Consider the following 21,650-nt stretch of genomic DNA (forward strand, 5'->3'; position numbering starts at 1 on the left):
GAAACCAAAAGACCTACCGCCAAGCCACCAGAATTCATCTTAAACACACCACTAGATCCATCAACTACAGCTAAGCTCTACATTATAACCATATTTGCTTTAATCCTACCAACAAGAGGATGCACCTCTTAGGGCTACACTAAATTGCCAATGTTAGCATTATATGGGGATCTGTTACATAACAAGGGGTAAGATATGTGGATACCTTTAAGTGTGTTATGTAGAAGTTGTTGCATTATGCCAGGGGATTGCAGAAGGGAACAGCAGACCGGAGGGCTAACATAAATAATGACATAAACTGTGCTCTAATGGTTTGTAAAACGTGCCAAAGGAATATATCAGCTCAAAGGAAAGAGCCCAGGATGGTTATGAAGGAACCCGTAGCTCTGTGGTATCAAGTGGGCATTGACTTCTCCATACATGCAGGAAAAAATATGTATTGGTGCTGGATTTTTATTCGCACTATTCTGAAATTGCATTGATTGAAAACACAACAGCAAACCATGTCGTAACTCACCTCAAATTACATTTTCCTAGACCTGGGATTCCACAAATTGTGAGAACAGACAACAGACCTCAACTCAACCGTTCTGAGTTTAAAGAGTTTGCAAACAAATACGGATTCCGTCACAACCCTTTGAGTCCTAAATACCCACAATTCAATGGTCTGGTGCAAAATGGAGTACCAATAGTGAAGAAATTGTTGAAAAAAATCTATAGATTCACACACTGATTTTACCTGTCGCTCTTAAATTAAATTACAGGGCAACACCCATGAAACATGGGTTGTTCCCAGCAGAAATGCTGTTTAAGAGGATACCCAAAACCAGGCTGCCAGATCTTGTAGATGATACTCATCAGACTGAAAAGCAAAGCAGGAAACATTTGAAAAAATTGATAAATTCAAACAAAAATAGTACTACGACAGGGGCTCCAGAAAGTTACCACAACTGCACAATAAAGAACTGGTGCTTATTTCAGATGGATGAACGCAGAAACAAAAAGCACTAGTTTCCATCAAGTAGCTCCCAGATCCGTCAAAGTAGTCACGCTGGAAGGACAGGGGATAAGGAGGAACAGAAAACACTTGCGGCTCGTATAGAAGAGAAAAGCAGCAGCATTGCGAGATTAACCAAAGGAAACAGAGCTAACAACAAAGCAACAAGAAGCAACAGAGGAGATTAAAAATGACACAGAAGTAGAGACATCTGAACAAGGAAACCAAACAAGAACTACACCAATAAGGACTGAAAATGCAGAGAAACATAGAAGAGCACGTAGAGCCAAAAAGCCAACACAAAGATTAAGAGGGACCTGCTAAAATGTGCTTTAACTACAGGTTGAACTAAAGTGCCAATGTTAGTATTACATGGGCTGTCTTGCAAATAAAGGGGGAAGACGTGTGGATCCCTTAGCAGTGTTATGTGCAAGTTGTTACATTTTGCCCCCAGTTGCAGGAGGCAACAGAAGATCTGAGGGCTGCATAGGCTCTCTGAATAAACAAGCGCTGTCATCTTATAAATTCAACTCCTTGGTCTTTTGAGAATAGCACCTGATCCATCACTGTCCTGCCCTTCCTTCGCTGTGAACACCTAATTAGGGTTATTTTGCCTGTGTGCATTAAGTGCACTTATACAAGCTGTATTTCATCTACCACTTCACAGCTTGTTTTGCAGGTTTATGAGCTCTTTCTTTAAGACTACTGCCAGCTTTGGATCTGACTACACAGAATAATCTAGTTTCACCTGCAAATGTTGCCACCTCATAACTCCCTGCCTTTGCTGTATCATTTATGAACACACGTTTACCGGTGCAGGTGCCTGGGGACCCTGCAGCTTCCTTCCTTCCCTTGTAAAACATGTCTATTTGGTTGCACTTTCTGTCCCTTGTCTTTTACCCAGTTAAAGCAAGTATACTGAAGTATATCGAACATCGGAGAATTGATGTTCAATTCTCTGGCTGTTGGAATTGGCAGAATTCCTATCCCGCTCATACCACATTCAAACGGAAATGAAAAATACACAGAATTCCCTATCACACCCACACCAGCCATATTGCAGATTTTGCATAAGCATTATTTTTCCTTATATTAAGCTATGAAATCATGAGACCAAAACCTATGAAATCATGAAGCTATGAAATCAAGAGACCAAAAGGTCAAGTAAACTTATGCTGAGCAACAGGGGATTTAAAAATGGATAGCTAACTTTATGGTTATTCAATATTAGATATCAAATTGATTAAAACATTATGAAAAATAAATCCCAGCAAGGTTATTCTTAATAGCTACATAGTTCATTCTCAAAATAGCAATATAAAGCAATTAGCAACATAAAGCAATTTATAGCTACTGTAATACAACGTCTTGCTTGCTCTCTCATTTTTTAGTCTCTCTACTTCACATACTTTCTTGTCTCCCAGGTTTTATATCTAAAGACCTATGCAGTTAACATTAACTGAAATAAAGACCCAGTCACCAACCAAGAGGATTGAATGTATACAACCAGCTGAAAGAGAATATACAAGTAATATTGCTAAAGCACAACATGGTAATATGCAGAGATACCTGGTTTAGCTCTAAGCTTAGCACACTAAGCTACTTTGGATAACTGCTTTCCTAGCACAGCTACCCTGGTGCTGGTACCTGACCTAGATCAAGGTTCTCTACATTGTGCAGTGCACACAAACCCACAGTTTCACATACCTATCAGACATCAGAAAGCAGATGAGACTATAATACAAGACAATCCAATCAAGGCCAACATCTGTCAGATAACTTGTGACATTCATTTAGCTGATTCTCAGCCATGTAGCGATACCTTGTATCTTTGCCTTTAGCTCCCAGGGAAAAGTTAACAGGTGGCTTTTATGCGCCCCTATTAATACGTATTATTTTGGGTCCACCCAAAACATGTGATTTCCTTGTTCTGTTTCTTCTAAACCGCTCTGTATATAAGAAATAAAAGTAACATTGTAATTTTGACTCAGCAGTTTTTTTGCATTCGGTTTTTTGTGCAATGTAAGACAGATATCTGGAGCTAACAATGCTTGACTGTTGACTAACCAGAAGACTTTGTTCCTTCCCAAGTTCTTTGCATCTCTCCGATTTGTTTCCCACTTGAAAATCCGAACTGCAGGAATAGATTGCTGCAAATTAGCACCTACAGAAAGGAAAAGGTAAAGTTGTCGTATGTGGACAAACAGCAAGTAAAGGAGGAGGGAATGTAGTGAGGTAAGCATTAGGAAAATTTAGAAGGGGTACAGACACTATTATTAATAGCAAGCTTTACCGCCTGAGCCTCTTGGGGGAGGAATTCTTGGCAAACCAGTATGGCTGTGACTAAATGAGGCTGTGCTCATAATCAGTGGTGGCCTTAGGGTTGTTGAAGCCCTGGCCAAGACAGTCATTTGGGACTTCTTAAATGTATGTACTCAGGTAAATGTTAACCCACCACACTTGTATCGTGGATCTTTTTGACAGTCTTTGGGAGAATTAGATAAATAGTCTCCAGTCTCTTTTAGTGCCATCTAAAGTGAAGGCTTCACATTGTTTCAGACCTACGTATCTGTGGCTTGCAGCTACAGCAATGCTTCTCAACCCTTGGGTCGTGACCCAAAAGCAAATTGCAATAATATATGAAAGGGTTGTGAACAAACTTGAAAAATGGATTCTCCTTTAAAGGAGAAAAACATAGGAAACTGTGGGTTTTCACTTGCAGGCTGGCAGTTTTAGCCTGCAAGGTTCTGCTTGAGGCCCTCATGCCCCATACACACTCCCCCTGCCCTACACACTGGGGGGCTGGGGCCTGGGGGCAAAGACAGCAGGTCAGAAGTGAGGGGCACTGGATTGGGACTGGCCATCAATGTTTACAAATGGGTCCTGATACAAAAAAAGGGTTGAAAACCACTGCACTAGAGGACCAGCGAGCAGGGGCATGGACAAGAGCCAGGACTTTATTGGTCATCAAGAACCCTTGCACCGTGAAAAGGAGCATTAATATAAGATTTGCTATTTCCTGGGTCAAACTATAGGTCCAATAATGTGCCCCTGCCATGGCCTCTCAAGTGGCAGACTGCAGGACACACATGGTGGGGAGAGCCTGCCCTGCTGAGCTGCCCACCCCACTCAAAGCCCCTGTCCAAACCTCTCCCTCGGGCTCTTCAGCACCTCTCAAGGGCACCGGAGCAAGCTCTGGCTCCAAGGGGAGCTTCCTCACTCCTGATCCCTGCTCCCAGCCCCTGTGACCACACTGGGGCTAAACTAATGTCTCAAGAACAACACTGGGACAGGAGTTAATGGTCCTAAGAGCACAATGCACATATGCAAGCCCACAGGCACATGCCTGACCTGGAAATGTGACAGGGATGCTGCTCTGGGTTTACCCCTCTGCACTTACTCTCGAGGCATTGGTCTCCAGCCCAGCTTAGAGAGGACGCTGAGGGTTACAATCTCAAACTTCCCAGCCTGGAACATGGCTTAAGGCTTGGCTGAGCAGGGTGTGCCCTGTCCCTGGTGCCGGGATTCATGGCTGCCACCGTACAGACACTCAGTCAACCCCTGTGGCAGCCATTAGAATAATCCCTCTTACCTGGGGTGTTCTCTCAAGGTCAGAGGGACCAGACACAATGTAATGGGAGCCAATATGCAAGCGCTTTGCGGTCTGAGAAGACTGCTGCAGTTGTACCAAGTGCTTCATTTCACACCTGGTAACGCCCTGTAAAACAGAAGCGCATGCAATGCTATTCGTCCAGGTAGAGCTTTTATACTGACCCTTCACCACTGTCCCTGATCACCTGATCCACAGCCAGGGCAGAGCCAGAGACTCTTGGCACGTCATCCATTTCAGGGCCAAAGCTTTGCCTGATACAGGGATTTTGTAATTTAGTCCATGCTCTCTGAGAACTCTATTTTTATTTCAGAGATTGGTCTTTTTTCTTATTTGAGATTTTTATATAGAAAGGAGGCATCAGTGTGGGAGTTTGCTGGGTGAGAGGGGGATTCATTGTTGTGAGTCTCTCTTGTATTGAAACTGCAGGCTTGAAGCAGAAGGTTGGGCAGGACTTTCTGGGGACAGCATCAGGATATTCCTGATCTCTGGAAGCTGAGTCCCCATGATCCAAAACCGTGGCGCTTACCTTTTTGGCACCATGATGCAAACGAGTAGCACCAGGCTGGCCCTGGGGCTGAACTGGGTACTGCTTGTGTTGACTGGACTGGACACGTGCCAGATCAACACTCGGGATCCCAATATTGTGCTGTTAGACAGGAAGGCATGATACAAAATTATATACACACAAATTACACAAACACCCTATGAGTTCACACACACATGTACCCATACACAAACACACAAACATGCACTTTTGTTCGGTTTGTGTCTTACTGACCTCCCAACCCTCATCCTTGATATCTCAGCTTCCTACCCCTCCTTTCAGCCCCAATCTCCCAGCTTTCTGCCTCTCTGTTTCCTGGCTGTCTCCTCCTTGCCACTGGGCTTTTTCCCTTGCTTCCACCCCAGCACCAGGTGACCCCTAGTAACCGTAAGTAACCCCAAACCTCAGGGACCTCAAGGAACCCTGGGGCCACTTGACCCTAAGTAACCCCAAGCACCAAGCTACCCCAAACACCCCCAACTCGGGGTTTCAAAATAACAGGATTATTAAACAGACAACACACTGCACAGCCCCACAAAGTTATTGGTTTCTACACATACACACGCACTCACATACACACATACACAATGGTAGTAGGAGAGAAAAAGGCTTGGTGGAAGGATTGAAGTCAAGGTGTGTAGGGACAGAGTCCAGGTCCTGTGTTTGGGGAAGAAGGTGGGTGATACCTACCCGCCCTGGGCTGTGAGTTGATCATCAATGGCCAGTCGGGGCCTTCTCCAGCAAGGTGTTGTCCAGAGGGGGTTGCCAGCAGGGCCTCTGGGTGGACAGGTGGCATGTTGTAGTGCTGGTCCAGATGGAGAGGGCATCCCCAGGAGGTCACACTCTACCACCCCTCTGCTATAGGGGTGGGCTACCTCCGTCTCCTATGGGAAGGACATGCCCAGGCAGGGGCCAGTCCTGCTCAGATGCATAGGTGCAGATCCAGGTGTCCTCATTGTCCGGTGGGATACCATGGTGGGATTGCTGGTTTCTATAGGGTCTTTGTCTTCCAAATGTTGGGTTCCTGTAGGTTCTTTATCTTTCAAATGCTGGGTTTTGTCTCTGTTCCTGGGTAAGCTCTGTGGTTCCTGGGTGAGTCAATGCAAGGCATTGGTCTGGTCCTTCATTATCCTCATACACAGAAGGACCAGCTGCAGCCTGCCCCAATCTTTACTTGGTTGAGTGGATCAAACCTAGCAGCAAGTGATGTCACACAGGGGCCTAAATCATAGAAATTCAATATAAAACAGTAAAAATCAACACAAACATAATAGAACACTATTTATAATACAAAAGGGGCTTGTTACTATACGGGAGTATAAAAACCTACCTTACCTAGTACTACTTGTAATCACTTATAAGGGATAGAGAGGGCAGAGAGAAAGTCAGAAATGGTTGAGGAAGGGGAGGGAACCCATTTTTAAGTTAAAAAAAAGAAAAAAGAAAAACCTGGGGGCTTCGCTACACTTGTTAGGATCAGGCTGCATGCCATCTCCCTCAGCCACACACCCCCAAATTGGGCCCTCCAATGCCTTTGTCTAGCCTCACACACTCAGATTAGATCTCGCACCACTTTGCCTGGCTTGTGTGCCCCTGACATGGCTCCAGGGGCCAGATGTGGCCCATCAACCAGGGGCTGAGGACACCTGGCCCAGAATATTTGCCATTCAGCTCTAGGCTTGTTGGTTGTAGCTGCGTTGGTCTAAGGACATATCCAGACAAGGTCTTTTGGTAGATGTGATATCTTTTATTAGACCAACTAAATAGTTGGAAAAAATTGTTTTTTGCAAGCTTTCCGGTATAAATGCCCTTTTTTCATTTTCCCAATTATTTAGCTGATCTAATAAAAGATATCACATCTACCCAAAGAAACTTGTCTGCCCAGCTCTGACATTCTTCGTGCTGCACCTAGCGATCTGTGCTGTCCCATACATGAGTGCAGGTGACAGGATAATTCAAAGATTGAGAAATATGAAGGTACTGGATGGTAGCAAGGCTGGAGGTATGATGGGACCTGACACAAAGACATGCTTTTGCTTGGAACTAACTGGTATGATATCAAATGTAAGCTATGCCACTGATTTGCCAAAATTGGATGTCCACCTGTACCTCTACAGTTTACATGCGAGCAGTTCTTGCCCAGTACCCAACGTTAGAAATTCAGGGGTTGTTGCTTTGTTTGGAACAACCAAATGCAGCCATTCTTGCCTGGCAGGGTAAGTGTGATGGCAAGATTCAGATTGCTAAAGGCAACCATTTTATTTACAAGTTAATAATAACTGTGATTATCCTCTCATATAGGCTGGGAGTTGTGACCCTGCTGCTAGCATCCCCATTTCCTGGAGCACTGGCCATGAATGAATGGCGTAATGAGATCTGCTGCTAGAAGCAAGAATAGCAGCTCCATATGCTTCCAGTCCAATCTCTCTCTGGGTACCACCCTGTCCACCCCTGTGGTATTATTAAGGGTGGGAGGTTGCCTCTAAAGAAGCAGTTTCTTCCAGCTCAGGCCCTCCTGGCCCTACTCACAGTAACTTTAGTCTCTGGTTCTGCCTCTCAGCTTTACACAGGGAGCTCCTTTTGCTTGCACAGCTTGAATCAGACTGCAGTCCCCAATGCTTCTTTGTTCCTAGCAGAGAGATCCTGCCTTCAGCTCCCTCTCCTGCAGGGCTTACCCAGGCCCTGCCTTCTCCTCTTCACCTGCAGTGAGAGCCTCTCAATGGCCTACAGGTCACTTTCATTAGTCTCCTCAATGGACTGCTACTTAATTATCTGCCAGCTGCTTATTTCCTGCAGCTTTCTAACGCTACTGCCTTGCCCTATGCTCACTAACAGATATTGGCCCCTGGTACACCAGGGACCAAGTACATACATGCTCAAGGTCATTTTATGGCTTTAAGAGTTGATGCCTCATCACTGTCCTCATACACAGAAGGACCAGCTGCAGCCTGCCCCAATCTTTACTTGGTTGAGTGGATCAAACCTAGCCACAAGTGATGCAGGATTTGGGATCAGATGGCCTTTGGATGCTATATTCTGTGCCATCCGGGGGGGAGTTCTGCTTGGACAGCAGCCTTGACCTTCCTTTAATCCCTATTCCTGCGCTTCTGCACTGACCCCCATGCAGCAAGAAAGCCCTCTTCACACTCCACCTCAGGCTACAACTGGTCTGGGCAGCTCCTGTATCTGAAAGCTGCAGAAAAGTTGGGAGAGTGTCTCATTTACATCCTCTGTGAACACATCTATGGGAGATGCTTCCTGCAGAGCTGACTAATTAGCTCTGCAGTAAAGCCTCCGTGTCCACACATGTGGCCCTATTAAGTCACAGTAAACTAATAACCACCACCACAGGATACTTTTGCCAGATGCAAGTACTACCTTGCAGCAGCATTATTTTAGTCTGCTGCAAAGGACATGTAGATGCTGAAGGAGGTGGCTGGGGCATGAGGTTGCTTCATTCAGTGTGGGGGCTGCCATCTGGCTAGGCCCACCCTGAAGCACCCTTGTGCCCCAGCCAGCCCCTCCACAGCACAATGCGCTGAGTCGGAGCAGCCCGGGGCTGGCAGGCTGATCCCCAGGGCCCCCTGCCACCTGGGGCTGCACTGACCCAGCTCAATGTGCTGCAGCCCAGGATGCATGTGAAAATGCAGTGCCCCAGAGCACTGAACTCTGGATTGAACTGGGCTGGAGCTTATTCAGCCACGTTAACTGCCTATGTAGATGTGCCCTGTGGGTGGTGCATAGTAAGCTTTTCTGGCCAAGGACCAGCTCTTTCGATGAGTGTAGAGAGCCTGGCTACAGTTATGCGCTTAGAGCTATGAGCTTCAGTAATGTCTCGTCATTGTTTGTTTTTCCTTCTACATGTTCAGGGACTGAACAAAGAGCTCAGGTGAGAGATAGTAAATAGGGGTTTATTATCGACTCACTCTCACCATACAAGAACTACGGGTCACTAAATGAAACCAGTAGGTCGTAAGTTTAAACACTAACCAAAGGAAGTTGTTTTTCACCCAGCGTGCCCTCTAAAACTTGTTGCCACCAGATGCAGAAGAAGCCAACAGTTTAGCCAGATTCCAAAAGGGACCAGACACAACCCTGTAGGAAAGGGGCATCGGCAGTGACCGCGTGTGGGGTTAGGGATACAGTTTCTGAGTCAGAACTTCCTTGACCTTCAATCCTGGAGACTGCCAGTGAGAAAGGAAAACTGAAAACCTCCTGGGTAGACACAATTCACTCTCCCTTTCAGCATCCACTTTCTGCCCTGGTGTGACACAGACCTATCTGATGTGCTGAAAGATCATGAGCTTAGACCCATCACAAACGACTATAAGTCTCTATTAATAAGGGAGGCCAATGGAGACATGGCAACGAATTCCAGGGGACAAATGAAGATAAAACAGGAAGGGAAGTGAGGTCAGGCTAATAATAAGGGATGCAGAAGAAGACACTGAGCAGAGCACACTAGTCACTTCCGCCTGGATGAATTGAAGGAGGCTGTGGGCACTGAGCAATGAAACTCTACCCGAAGATGCGGATGAAGGAGTCACAGGGAAACAGTCCCACAGTTGTCTGGGTTCCTCCCAGCCAGAGTCTCCTTCCTGGTGTTGTAGATGGCCACTTTGGCCAGATCCAGGAGAAGGCTGACCGGGAGGTCCTGGGGTTTGGTGGGACCATAGGAGGGGAGTGCAAAGCAAAAAAGATGAAGGGGAAAATGCAGCCAGAATTTCCTTGGGAAGTTCTGGAGGAGACAGAAGAGGGGCCTGTGTGACAAGAGACTGAGCAAGATAGACATGTGGTCTGACTCCGCAAATGGCAGTTCTTATGAAAAAAGGACATAATCAGCTTGCACTGCGTCCATTATAACCCTGAGCTGAATCAGCTTGGGCATGGAGGTCCCTCCTTGGTTCTCTCCCTGAGATACCAGGAAACAAAAATATGAACAGAAAGACTATGAAGTATAGGATTGAACGTGACAACTGTAGCTACTGGACATGTATCTCACACAGGAATTAATTGTAAAGATTCAGGAGGTTTTACTAAGTGTGCCAAGTTTGAAATGTCTACCTTTTGTCCTTTGGCAATATCTGAGCAGAGCATTTCTGATTGCCCATGTGTGGAATAACCATAAAGGCAATTATACGCCCTCCTTTTTCACTCAGTCTCTCAAGTCATTTTCTTGACTTGACCTAAGCCCCGGAAGTCAACAAAATCCCCCAAAAATACAAGAGTTCATCAGAGCCCACCTTTGGATCCATATCTAGCAACCTACATCAGAGATTTCCAGACTTTCCAGAGTGGGGAGCCATCACTGAGGTTCCTGTGGGGACTACTGGCAGCCTCAGTGAAAGCCAAGTTATTTATGTAGTCTCCTAAAAGGCCATTCATAAGCCTGAAGATAGCCATCCAGGTTCAAACATCTTGGCCTTGATCCTTGCAGACAGGCTTCCTTGTGCCCCTCTCTGTGCTCCTGCCCCACGGCCCTCACCCACGCTCCGTGATGCCCAGTAATGTGGCTAACCCTTGTTCCATGTGGCTCTGTATCCTTACTTACCTGTACAACAGAAGTGTCCTTGGGGATCAGGTAGAGGTTCAGGGTGGTTGGGGGAGCTGCCTGTGCCCAATACAGCAGCACCAGAACATGTCTTGGGTGGTAACAGTTTAGAAAAGCTGGTTGCAAACCACGCCAAGCAGAGAGAAGCTAGGGTTCTCCAGCACGGTGTGGGATGGCCTCACCCTCTCTGGCTTCTCCAGGGTCATGGCCCCGCCGATAAAGTGGGCAATTTGCATCCGAGTCCTGTTGACCTCTCCCCCTGTCAAAGGAGAAGGATAAAAAAATGAACTGCTGTGCTACTGCTTTCTGCTCCTCCTGCAGTCTGAGGCTGGAGAAGAGTCCTGGGAGCCAGGACTTCTGGGTTACTTCCCTCAATCGGACAGCCAAATGGTTTGGTTTGTTAGAGAGGGTGACTCCTGGTTTTTGTCATCTGCTCTAGGAGCCCTGCTGCTAAAAACAGGGGCATCTGAATAAACGCTAAATAAGAGGCGCTGCATGGTGAGATGGTGCCTGGGATCCTAGCTGAGCCAGTGCATCTGGAATGGCTTGCCTTCCTGACTCACATAGGGTTAAACACTGTCTGGGGTATCAGGGCTCCCAGCCAGGACAAGCCAGGATGTCAGAGAGTCACTGGGCGCACAACAGAGCTTGTGAGCACAAGATCCTCAGGCAGCGGTGTTTAGCAACTTCACCCCAGTGGAGACCTGGCCTGGAGAGAGCTGAACCTCCCCTGCAGTTAAGGTGGTTCTGACTTTTGTCCCCCTTCCCTTCTAGATCCAGGGATGTCTGACCCATGCACGTCCCCCAGAAGTGCAGCACAGAATATGCCATGCCCTGCATTTACATCAAAAACCCAGCTCTCCGCTCTGGACAGCGCACTGGAGGAGAGTGTGGCGCCAGCAGCTGGCTCAGCCTTGAGGCTGCAATACCCTGTTACTGAGCTCCAGAGTGAAGTCGCAGCCTTGCCTCTCAATAACAGCCTGTGCTTGTGGTGCTGAGGGAAGTTCATTCAGCTCCTGTTAATGGCTCAGTGTCTACAGGGGATTGCAGCCACAGCTGGGCCCCCAGACTGCTAGTGTTATCACTGCCATATTCCTCTTGTACCTCCAAGACGCAAGCAGTGTCAAAGATGAACGGCTGCCACGTCTCCAGGGGGTCCCACTTGGATGCTAGACAAAGGACTGGTGACCAACCATCACCACCAATCCAGGCCTGCCAGGCACTGCCACCAAGAATAATACTTGCATTTGATGGTCACTTCTGCTGTCACCTTGAACAAGAGCCTGTTTTCAGGGCAATGAAACAAGCCTGCATAGGAGACGTGAACTTTGCGGAGTATGGGGAAAAAGGGAGGGGGGGGTCAAGGATTAAATTGGGTTAGGTGCAACCATCCCATCAGGGTTATCATCTCCCCTGGGAAAACTGGGCACAAAATACCAACACTAAGAGGGGGTGCCCTTTCTGTCTCTATTTCTTCCCCTACCCACAAACCGGCCACCATCACCCCATCACTGTCACAGGCGTCTTGCATGGAAACCTCCCCAACACTCCCACACCACGAGCCCCAGACACTGACTGAGAGAAGGGCATCTCCGAGATGCAGGGGTCCCCTGTGTTCCCCTGCTCCACTCAGTGTTTCCCAAACCTGGTGGCCACTCTCACAACCCCACTTAATGTCCCCTCTGTCTGCTGAGGCACAATGTCTCTGAACTGCTTCACAGCACCCCAGCCCTCCCTGCTTCGAGCCCAGGTGCAGTCTCACTCCCTCCTTACCCTTGCTGCTCAATTTTCCCCTGAAGATCACCTCCAAGCAGATCATTATGCAGCAAATGCACTCGACATAGAGCAGGGAGGGATAATGAGTGGTGGGAGGAAGATAACATGATTGCTGGGGTGAGCTGCAGCACAGCTGATCTGGGCAACATTAGGAAGTGAGGGAGCACTCACCTGATTTGGGACACTACCTCCCAGGGTGCAAATCTTACTAGTTACATCTCCGGGGCAGTGGTCTAAAATAGGTCCTCATCTGTACATCTCCAGGTCCCCTGCTGCTCCCTGTATAGCCTCTGCTTTGACCTCCTCTGAAAGATCCTAAAATGCAGAAGGGGCATTAATTGACCGCAATGAGGATTTTGTATGGGGCAGTTCAGTGACCAGAAGACCCCACCAGCCACAGCCAAGTGTTCAGCACAGGTCACAGCTGTAGCCCAGAGATGGAGCCTGGGTGCAGCGCTGCACTGAGTTATGCCCATGTTCACACATGACTCCAAAGGTTAGCCCCCCACACACCCAGCTCACACGCAGCTGCAGCCTGAGAGCTGCTGATTACATACTGCTCTGGATCCACACACACATATCTGGGTCAGCTTCCAAAAAGGAAAAACAAGGATTTGTTATGTTTGCAATATAACCCTGTAGAATGGACTTAGGGTCACTGTTATCACTGGCCGTGGCCTCTACTGTGCAGTGGTTACTGCACATTCATGGATTCACAGATGCTGGGGCTGGAAGGGCCTCATAAGATCATCAGGTCCAGCCCCCTGTGTTTGGGCAGGAAAGACTACTGGGGTCAGAAGACCCCAGCAAGGTGCACATCCAGATGGGTTTTGAAGATTTCCAGAGTAGGCAATTGTACCACCCCTGCGGGGTGTCTGCTCTGGAACCCCAGACTCTCGAAACATAAAGAAGTTTTCCCTTATGCCCAAACTAAAGAGACCTAACAATTTGTGACCATTAGTGCTTGTCTTCCCCTGGCACGTCACGGTTTTTGCCACGCAATGCTATCGGGCTACTGCGCAGTCAGTGTCGCGTGTAGACGTGCCCACTGTCACCTAGCAAGGTCTAACATCCCAGTGCAGGTCTCCTAACCTCCAGGCTCATTAGTAAACCAGGACATGCCAGTGACCATCCCCATCCCCTCCACCCCAGATAACAGCAGTATTGTCACAAGAACAAATAACCAACCCCAGACCAGGCAATGGAGGAAGGAGCTGCTCCTTCAGACATGTAAAAGGGGCTCTCTGTGCTTTAATATAATTAGTTAGCTATTCTGTGCATCTCTAAAGAATTGCATGACCTATTTGAAATCCCTACCAGTGAGCAAGCTGGAAGATAATGTGGTTTCACAACTCAGACTCAGAAAGGTGCACATCCAGATGGGTTTTGAAGATTTCCAGAGTAGGCAATTGTACCACCCCTGCGGGGTGTCTGCTCTGGAACCCCAGACTCTCGAAACATAAAGAAGTTTTCCCTTATGCCCAAACTAAAGAGACCTAACAATTTGTGACCATTAGTGCTTGTCTTCCCCTGGCACGTCACGGTTTTTGCCACGCAATGCTATCGGGCTACTGCGCAGTCAGTGTCGCGTGTAGACGTGCCCACTGTCACCTAGCAAGGTCTAACATCCCAGTGCAGGTCTCCTAACCTCCAGGCTCATTAGTAAACCAGGACATGCCAGTGACCATCCCCATCCCCTCCACCCCAGATAACAGCAGTATTGTCACAAGAACAAATAACCAACCCCAGACCAGGCAATGGAGGAAGGAGCTGCTCCTTCAGACATGTAAAAGGGGCTCTCTGTGCTTTAATATAATTAGTTAGCTATTCTGTGCATCTCTAAAGAATTGCATGACCTATTTGAAATCCCTACCAGTGAGCAAGCTGGAAGATAATGTGGTTTCACAACTCAGACTCAGATAGACATTAAAGGAAACGGCCCGAGACAGCATGGTGCAAGCAGCACATAAACACACAAAATGATTGGATGCTGGTACGGTGCAGCAAGCGACCGTAAAGGTTGCCAGGAAACCATACATAAATTCACAGGACTGAAACTGAATTGCGAAATGTGATTGGCTTATTCAAAGGTGATTAGTTCACTCCCAAGACGGCAGCGGCCCACCCTCAATGGGATATAAAAAGCCTAAGCTTTTGAAACAAGTTGAAGTCATCCGAAATTCGCCTCCCAGAGCTCATCTTGCTGAAGTATTCCTCAGGATATCCTAGACGCTTGGCCAGCAGATCTCAGGAACCCTAGCGCTGAAGTCTTCCTATCTTATGTGCACCTGCGCTTGAGTGGTATGGCACATTGTTTACTGGGCAAGTCTGTAGGATGTTCATAAAAATTAAGCTAATTATTGTAATGGTTCCTTGGGCTTAAACATCACTCTGACACAGGGTACCCCCCACAAATTTTTCAATACCCTGGTCTAGAGAAAATGAGCAAGAGATTGCCCTGATCTTATTATAATGACTACCTGAATTGTGGCCATGGCCTTATGGGCCAATTACATGGCACTGCACCCCCCACATACCATGTCCCATGCCTCGCAGGTAGCATCCTTACAGATGGTCTACCATTTGCTGATACAGCCCCATTCTTGGCCTTCAGACCTCTTGGCCTCTCTCTCAAGCCCACTCAGGTTGCCAGACCCCTCAGGCTCTCCCCTGGCCCCTCTGGACCCTTAGACCCCTCAGTTTGTCACAACCAGTCGCTGGGCTACCGAGCCCCTTGGTCTCCCTCCTGGCCCCTCTCCAGGCCATCAGCTCCTCTCTGGTCCCTCGTTTAGGACCCATGCAGTTCTCCCCTGTCCTGGACACTCTCCAGGCGCTCAGACCAATCCAGTCCTGCACTCTATTCCCAGCCCTTGCTGGGCCATTGCACCCCTCTGGTCCCACTACGTGCCTCAGGCCCCTCACTGGACCTCACTATCCAGGCCTTGGACCTGTCTGGTCCTGCACTCCATCCCTGGCCCCTCGCTGGACCACTGGACCCTTCTGGTCCCACTATACTTGTTGGGCCTCCCTATGCGGCTCAGGCCCCTCCGACCCATCCAACCCACGGACCCTCTGGACCCCTCATGGTCCACATGGTCTTCCCTGGCAGGTGCTTTTCTATCAGGGCATGCTCCCCTAGCCTTCCCTCTACGAGGCAGTGGGAGCTGAGGCTTTCCAGCACCCCATCCCTGCCTTTCCCTGGAGTGGCCCACGCATGGCATTTCCTGGAGGCAGCCCCATCACGTTAACCAGCTCCAGTAGGGTGCAGTTGCAGGTCTGACCCAGGACCAGTCTTCAGGCCTATCTGATCTCACTCGTCCCCCTCCGGCCTCCCCACATAGATGTCCTATGCCCCTCCTGGGCTGCAAGCCACCAGGCCCCCCCAGCTGCATCTCTGCTCTGTGTCCCCCATCTCTGGCCCCAGCTCATTGCTGGACCCCTGTTCTTGATCCCTCCTCCTCAGGTGGCCCAGCACCAGCCATCATCATCCTGGGCTGCACGTCCCTTGACCCCTTCCCCACGGCTATGGCTATGCAAGGACCTTCAGCCTGCCCGAGGGCCTGGCCCCACCTTAGGCCAGTTGAGGACCCAAGGCTGTCCTGGCTCTGGCAGTCTCTGCTATGGCCTATTTCGCCCTGCACAGGCCAGTTGAGATTCCCAGGGTCAGTCCTCCGGCTGTCAGCTCTCTCTTCTCTGCAAGTCTACCCTCTCAGGCCCCTCCATACATCACTTCATCTCTGGACTCACCCTGAACCCTCCATAGGTCTTCCTGCACAGCCCCATCTTCTCGGGGCTCCTCTGGCCTCTCAACAGGCCCAGGCGCTCAACCCCCTTCTCAGGGCTCTGGACCCCACACCAGGTTGCAAGGAACCCCCTCCATCTCCTTAGGTCCTGGCCTCCACCTCCAAATGATTTTCCCTGCTGGAGCCCAGGACCTGCAGCCTTCCACACCAGCTGCCAAGGTGTTACTGCCAGCCCTGCTCTCGCTTATACGCTGCCTGACCCATCCCTCCTGCAATCAGGAGACTCCCCTGATCAGGTCTATCCTCACCCGCTGGCCCCTGGGTTAGCTGACTGCAATTAGCCCTGACCCCCACATGCCGGTGGCTCCCGACCTCGTAAAGCAGCAGACACATCAAGTGCCCTGCCATAGTGCATCCATGCTGAAGACCTGCAGTATCTCAGGATCTCCACATCCCCACCCAGAGAGCAGGGAGAGAAGCCTGTCCCGGCTAACCAAACCTCTAGTGGCAACTCATAGCTACAGCTCCTAGTCCTGCCTCTGCTCCCCAGGCCTCTTTCAGCAGGTCAAAGCTGTGCAGGTGGCAGAGAGTCAAAGAACATTTCCCAATTATAGGCGTGACTGCTGTAAACTCCAAGCTAGCATTAACATTGATCAGCATCGGGGCGGCTCACAGCATAAGGTGTAACAAGGCCTTTAGTGAATAGTTCATGACTTCATGCATAAGGAAAGGTTAATCTTTCAGCTCACCTGCAATTCCTGCCTGCACACATTGGGAAAATGGTTCCCAGGGATCTGGAGACACAACGGAGAGAAGGGTGAAAGAGTGAAGGAGAGAAACAGATTGTGACTTCCTTCCCTGTGAGAGGGACAGACACTGGTTTGTGCCAAATCCCTTTTAATGGAAGGGCCCTGGCCTCCAGTGCAAAGTGAGGAGAGGACAGGAGGGTAGACATTGGGACTTCCATTTTCCTGGACACTTGTGCGGACCCCATCTCCTGCTCACAACCACCCAGAGGTCCATGACGCCTCCCTCTACAATACTGTGTCTCTGTTGGCTCAGCGGGAAGAGGCCTTCATCTCCTCTCCTACATCAGGACACCACATACCACTGTCAGGATGTGAAATTTTCTCTCCCTGGGATAAGGAAGAGACAGAAAGCCTAGGGGTCAAATCCCCTCCCTGAAATAGAAACTCGATCTTCTCTTGGGAATGCATAATTCCTACTAAAGAGAACAGGAGTCGCATGCAAACATTGGCATGAAAGGGAGCAGCCTGTTGAGGGGTGTAAAATCCAGTTCTGGAGCTGATGCTATCTGGGCTTGGCCTGATGGCAACCAGGATTGAAATATTTTCTGCCAGGTAGAAAACACTCACAAGTGACAGATAGCGGGGACAAAGCTGAGCTCTTCAATGAGTTCTTTGCATCAGTATTCCTCAACAGGGATAAAGACCTATCTCCAAATTGGACTATAGACAGGCACAGGAGGGACACCAGCCCACCAACAGTTAGCACTGACCTAGTGAAGGGACACTTGGAGGGGCTGGATGTGTTCAAGTCAGCAGGCCCAGATGATCTTCATCGACGGGTGCTGAAAGAATTGGCCGGTGTCATAGCAGAACAACTGGCAAGACTGTTTGAGCACTCATGGCACTCAGAACAAGTCCCAGAGGACCGGAAAAGGGCCGACGTGGTCCCTGTTTTCAAAAAAGAGAGGAAGGAGGATCCGGGTAACTATAGACCAATTAGTCTCACCTCTATCCTTGCGAAAACCTTTGAAAAAAATATTAAGGATTACATTTGTAGGAGCCCAGCAGGAAAAATAATGCCAAAGGGCAACCAGCACGGATTCATAGCAGGTAGATCCTGCCTGGCAAACCTTGTTTCTTTTTACAACCAGGTCACAAACTGCTTAGATGCAGGAGTCGAGGTAAATGTAATATACTTGGATTAAAAAAAAAAAGCCTTTGATACGATGTCTCATCCCATTCTCATAAATAAACTAAACGGCTGCGACATAGATGATTACATGGTCAGGTGGGTGGCGAATTGGCGTCCTGCACCAGAGAGTGGTGGTGGATGGGTCAGTATCGACCTGGAAAGATGTGGCGTCCCCCAAGGCTTGGTCCTTGGACCGGTGCTGTTCAGTATCTTCATCAGTGACTTCGACAAGGGCGTGGAGATCACTCCGTCCAAATTTGCGGACGACACCAAATTACGGGGCAAATTAAACACACTGGTGGGCAGGGACCAGATTCAGGCAGATTTAGACAGGCTGGATAAGTGGGCAGAACAAAATAGGATGCAGTTTAACAAAAATAAGTGCAAGGTACTGCACTTAGGGAGAAGGAATCGCCAACACACATCCAGGCTGGGGGATGACTTTACTTTCTAAGCAGCACAGCAACAGAAAGGGATCTCAGAGTCATAGCTGTCTCAAAGAGGAGCATGAGTTGACAATGTGACGAAGTGATCAATAGAGCTAACCGCACTCTATCGTTCATTAACAGGTACATCACAAATAGGTCTAAGGAGGTGATCCTCCCGCTCTATGTGGCATTGGTCAGGCTGCAGTTGCAGTACTACGTCCAGTTTTGGGTGCCACACCTCAAGAGGGCTGGCAAGCAGTGTCCTGCTAAGCTGGGACAGCTCTCCCCAACCTCCTGCTGCCTAGGCCGACTGGCAGCAATTTGCTCCCGAGCAGCATCTATACATGCACATTAGTTTAATGCACCAATTTCTAGTACCTGTAGCTCCCCAGGGTAATTGTCTCTGACATGTCCTCCATAGGAGGTCTATATTGAGCGGATTCTTTTTGGTATTGGGTGGTGGAACCGGAGCGTGCTCCATCCACTCCATGCATTGACCTGGTATTGCAGTGCTTCCAGGACCGGTGCAAAAAAACGGAAAAAAAAAAAAAAAAAAAAAAAAAGTATCTACAGAAACTAGAAAATGGCAAATTAGACTAATCTCCTGCACAGTAATTGCTGTGCAAGTCTAGATGGTGACGCTTTACTGCGCAGTAGATTGGTCAATAGTGCAGTTAAACTTCTCATGTAGATGCACCCGCTAGGTGAAAAAAACCAAACCAAACCCTCGTGATCATTTTAAACTTACTACCTGCTTGTTGCAACTCTTCATTCTTGTATGGGGAGAGAGAGTCAATAAGACCTTCCTGTTGACTTCGTCTTCACCAATCGGTATTTCATAACCTTTTCTCATGGGATCCTTCAAGCATCTTTTTTCTACACTGAGCAGGCCTGGCTTCGTTAGTCTCTCCTCAGGTGGCAACAGTCCATACCATTCATCATCCTTGCTGCTCTCCTTGCTGAGGTGCAGGGACCAGATCTGGGGACAGGATTCAATGTGCCGTGCAGAGGCAGAGCTGCTGGGCTTGGCTGCACACACTCCCTGGTGCTAGCTGGAGGGAAAGAGGGTGATCTGTGCTGTAGCAGCCCGATCAGGTCCTGCCCCTGACGAGAGGTGACTGCAAAGCCGCTAAGGACTGCCTAGCCCCAGTTCAGTTTCCTTTTCTGAAGGTATCTCCCTCCTTTTTCCTGCCATGACTTGATGTTGAGCTCAGTATCTGCGGGAGGCTGCCTCAGTGGTTCCCAAACTAGATCCCAGACCCTGGTCTGTGAGCTAGCTAACGTCTGGGCACTCAGATATTTTTGCCACAACTCAGCCCTTTTGGGTCTCTTTTCTCTTGGCTGGGTCGTACAGCCTAGGCCCACTGCACCAGACCTGGCTTCTGGTTCCCAGCCTTGTCTGGGCCTGATCTGCCCTGCTCCAGGCTCCCTGGCACCCAAGCTGCACCCGGCTCTGGGCTCCCTGGCCCCCCAACACTGCACCTGGCGCCCAGCACCCTGGCCCTCATACTGCTTCCCCCTCCAAGCAAAGGCAAACAAACACCCAGGGCAGGGCAGCCACCTCCCAGGTTAAGCCCTCCTTAGGGCTCTCTCAGTCGGCTAGTAGCTCCCAGGCAGTCCAGCAGTTTTGCAGACATCCTTGGTCGCTCCTCAGCAAGGAGCTAGTCCCCACTGCAGCCTGCAGGGCCTGTGTTTATAGGTCTCTCTTGCCTCTCTCTCTGCTGGTCACCTGGCTCCCTGGGATGTCACACGTGATCCCAGTCCTGGCCACTTTCAGGCAGCCACAGGGCTCCTTGCTGCTGTGGCAAATGCTTGTTCCAGTCCTATCCCACCCTTTGGATCTGTGCCTGGGCTTGTCTGACCAGCCTCCAGGGCTCTGCCCTCCCTGCTCAGTAAAGGGTAAGGGGGACCTGTTACATCCTGCTTTGCTGCTGTTTGATTTCCCAGCCCTGGAGCCACCTCTCCCTGGGGAGCTGCAGCCAGGCATGCTGGCAGGACAGTGGGCCAGGTCCTTCCTTTCACCCTCTCTGTCTCCAGCTCAGGCCTGATGGGAGAAGCAGAAGGGCAGGTCAGGAGTGAGAGGCACCAGCATGGTTCCTGGGGCTGGGCCCATGGGAAAGTGGATACTGGTGGGGGGGAGGTGGAGAGGGGTCCGGGTGAGGCTGCAGCAGGGTGGCCTGGCAAGGCTGTGGTACAGGGTCCACCATGGGACTTGGGCACTGGGGTAGACAGGTGGCTGGGGAGAGCTGGAGGGCATCATGGAGTCAGGTGCTGGGCGAAGGTACGGAGAGGGCAAATCAGGAAGTGCTACACTTAGTGGCTCTATAGGGCATTTGCAGGGCTGGTGCCAGGGTTCGGGCCAGGACTAGGACCAGTGGAGGGGAGGGGTTCAGCAGTGGGCAGATGTGGGGGCACCTCAGGGACAGAGAACCCAGACATCTGGGACTCTCTCACACAGACAGAGCACAGGTGTCTAGGGCAGGTGCACGTGCATACACACGTGCATAACACAAGCATCTGGGACATGCACACGCGCACACATACATACATCCCAGGCATCTGACACATGCGTAGAGAACCCGAGACAACTGACCGGGATCCACACGCTGCCGTGCACACGCACACCCCGGAGACAGGCAACTCTGCACACTGGAACAGGATACACATGCACACACGTGCACCCACACACTCCCACATATGTGGGACTCCTCCCCGACTTGGCCCTGCCCTACTCAGGGCCCTGGGATGGTAGCTCTTGAGCAGGTAGTGCAAAGCCAGGTCCACGATTGCTGGCTTCTCCACCTTGTGTTCTGCAACACAAAATCAGACTCCTCAGCTTCTGCAACACAAAAAACAGCCTCAGCCATGGCTGAAGGGAGGTTGGGGTTAGGGACTGGGGGGGCCAAAGGGGACTGGGCTGGACTGGCCTGCAGGGGTCAGAGGTACCAGGGCTGGGGATGGCTGGCTTTGCAGGGGCGCAAGTGGCAGGGGTCAGACATGAGACTGTGTTTGCAGGGGCTCAGGATGGGCGGCTCCAGCTCCAGCCCCAGTTATGGC

The 21,650-nt window shown here is 49.6% G+C and overlaps 1 protein-coding gene and 1 non-coding gene across 2 annotated transcripts in view; one reads left to right on the forward strand and one right to left on the reverse strand.

The window, feature by feature from the left end:
- LOC149861912 (uncharacterized) overlaps positions 1-20,169 on the reverse strand; it is a 115,669-nt gene extending 95,500 nt beyond the window's left edge. Inside the window, exons 1-9 of the mRNA XM_090054787.1 lie at positions 19,345-20,169; positions 17,744-17,921; positions 16,974-17,018; positions 10,706-12,796; positions 5,845-6,375; positions 5,137-5,256; positions 4,590-4,715; positions 3,065-3,161; positions 2,820-2,946 (exon numbers count right to left, since the gene is read on the reverse strand). The gene's annotated coding sequence lies outside the window, so the exon portion shown is untranslated. The remainder of the gene's footprint in view (positions 1-2,819; positions 2,947-3,064; positions 3,162-4,589; positions 4,716-5,136; positions 5,257-5,844; positions 6,376-10,705; positions 12,797-16,973; positions 17,019-17,743; positions 17,922-19,344) is intronic.
- LOC149861914 (U2 spliceosomal RNA) lies at positions 18,934-19,128 on the forward strand. The gene has a single exon (XR_016443388.1). It is a non-coding gene; the product is annotated as a U2 spliceosomal RNA (small nuclear RNA).
- Positions 20,170-21,650: the final 1,481 nt, after the last annotated feature.

Source organism: Crocodylus siamensis, chromosome 6 (genome assembly GCF_052110815.1).
Source record: "Crocodylus siamensis isolate JL-2025a chromosome 6, ASM5211081v1, whole genome shotgun sequence".
Taxonomy (NCBI): Eukaryota; Metazoa; Chordata; order Crocodylia; family Crocodylidae; genus Crocodylus; species Crocodylus siamensis.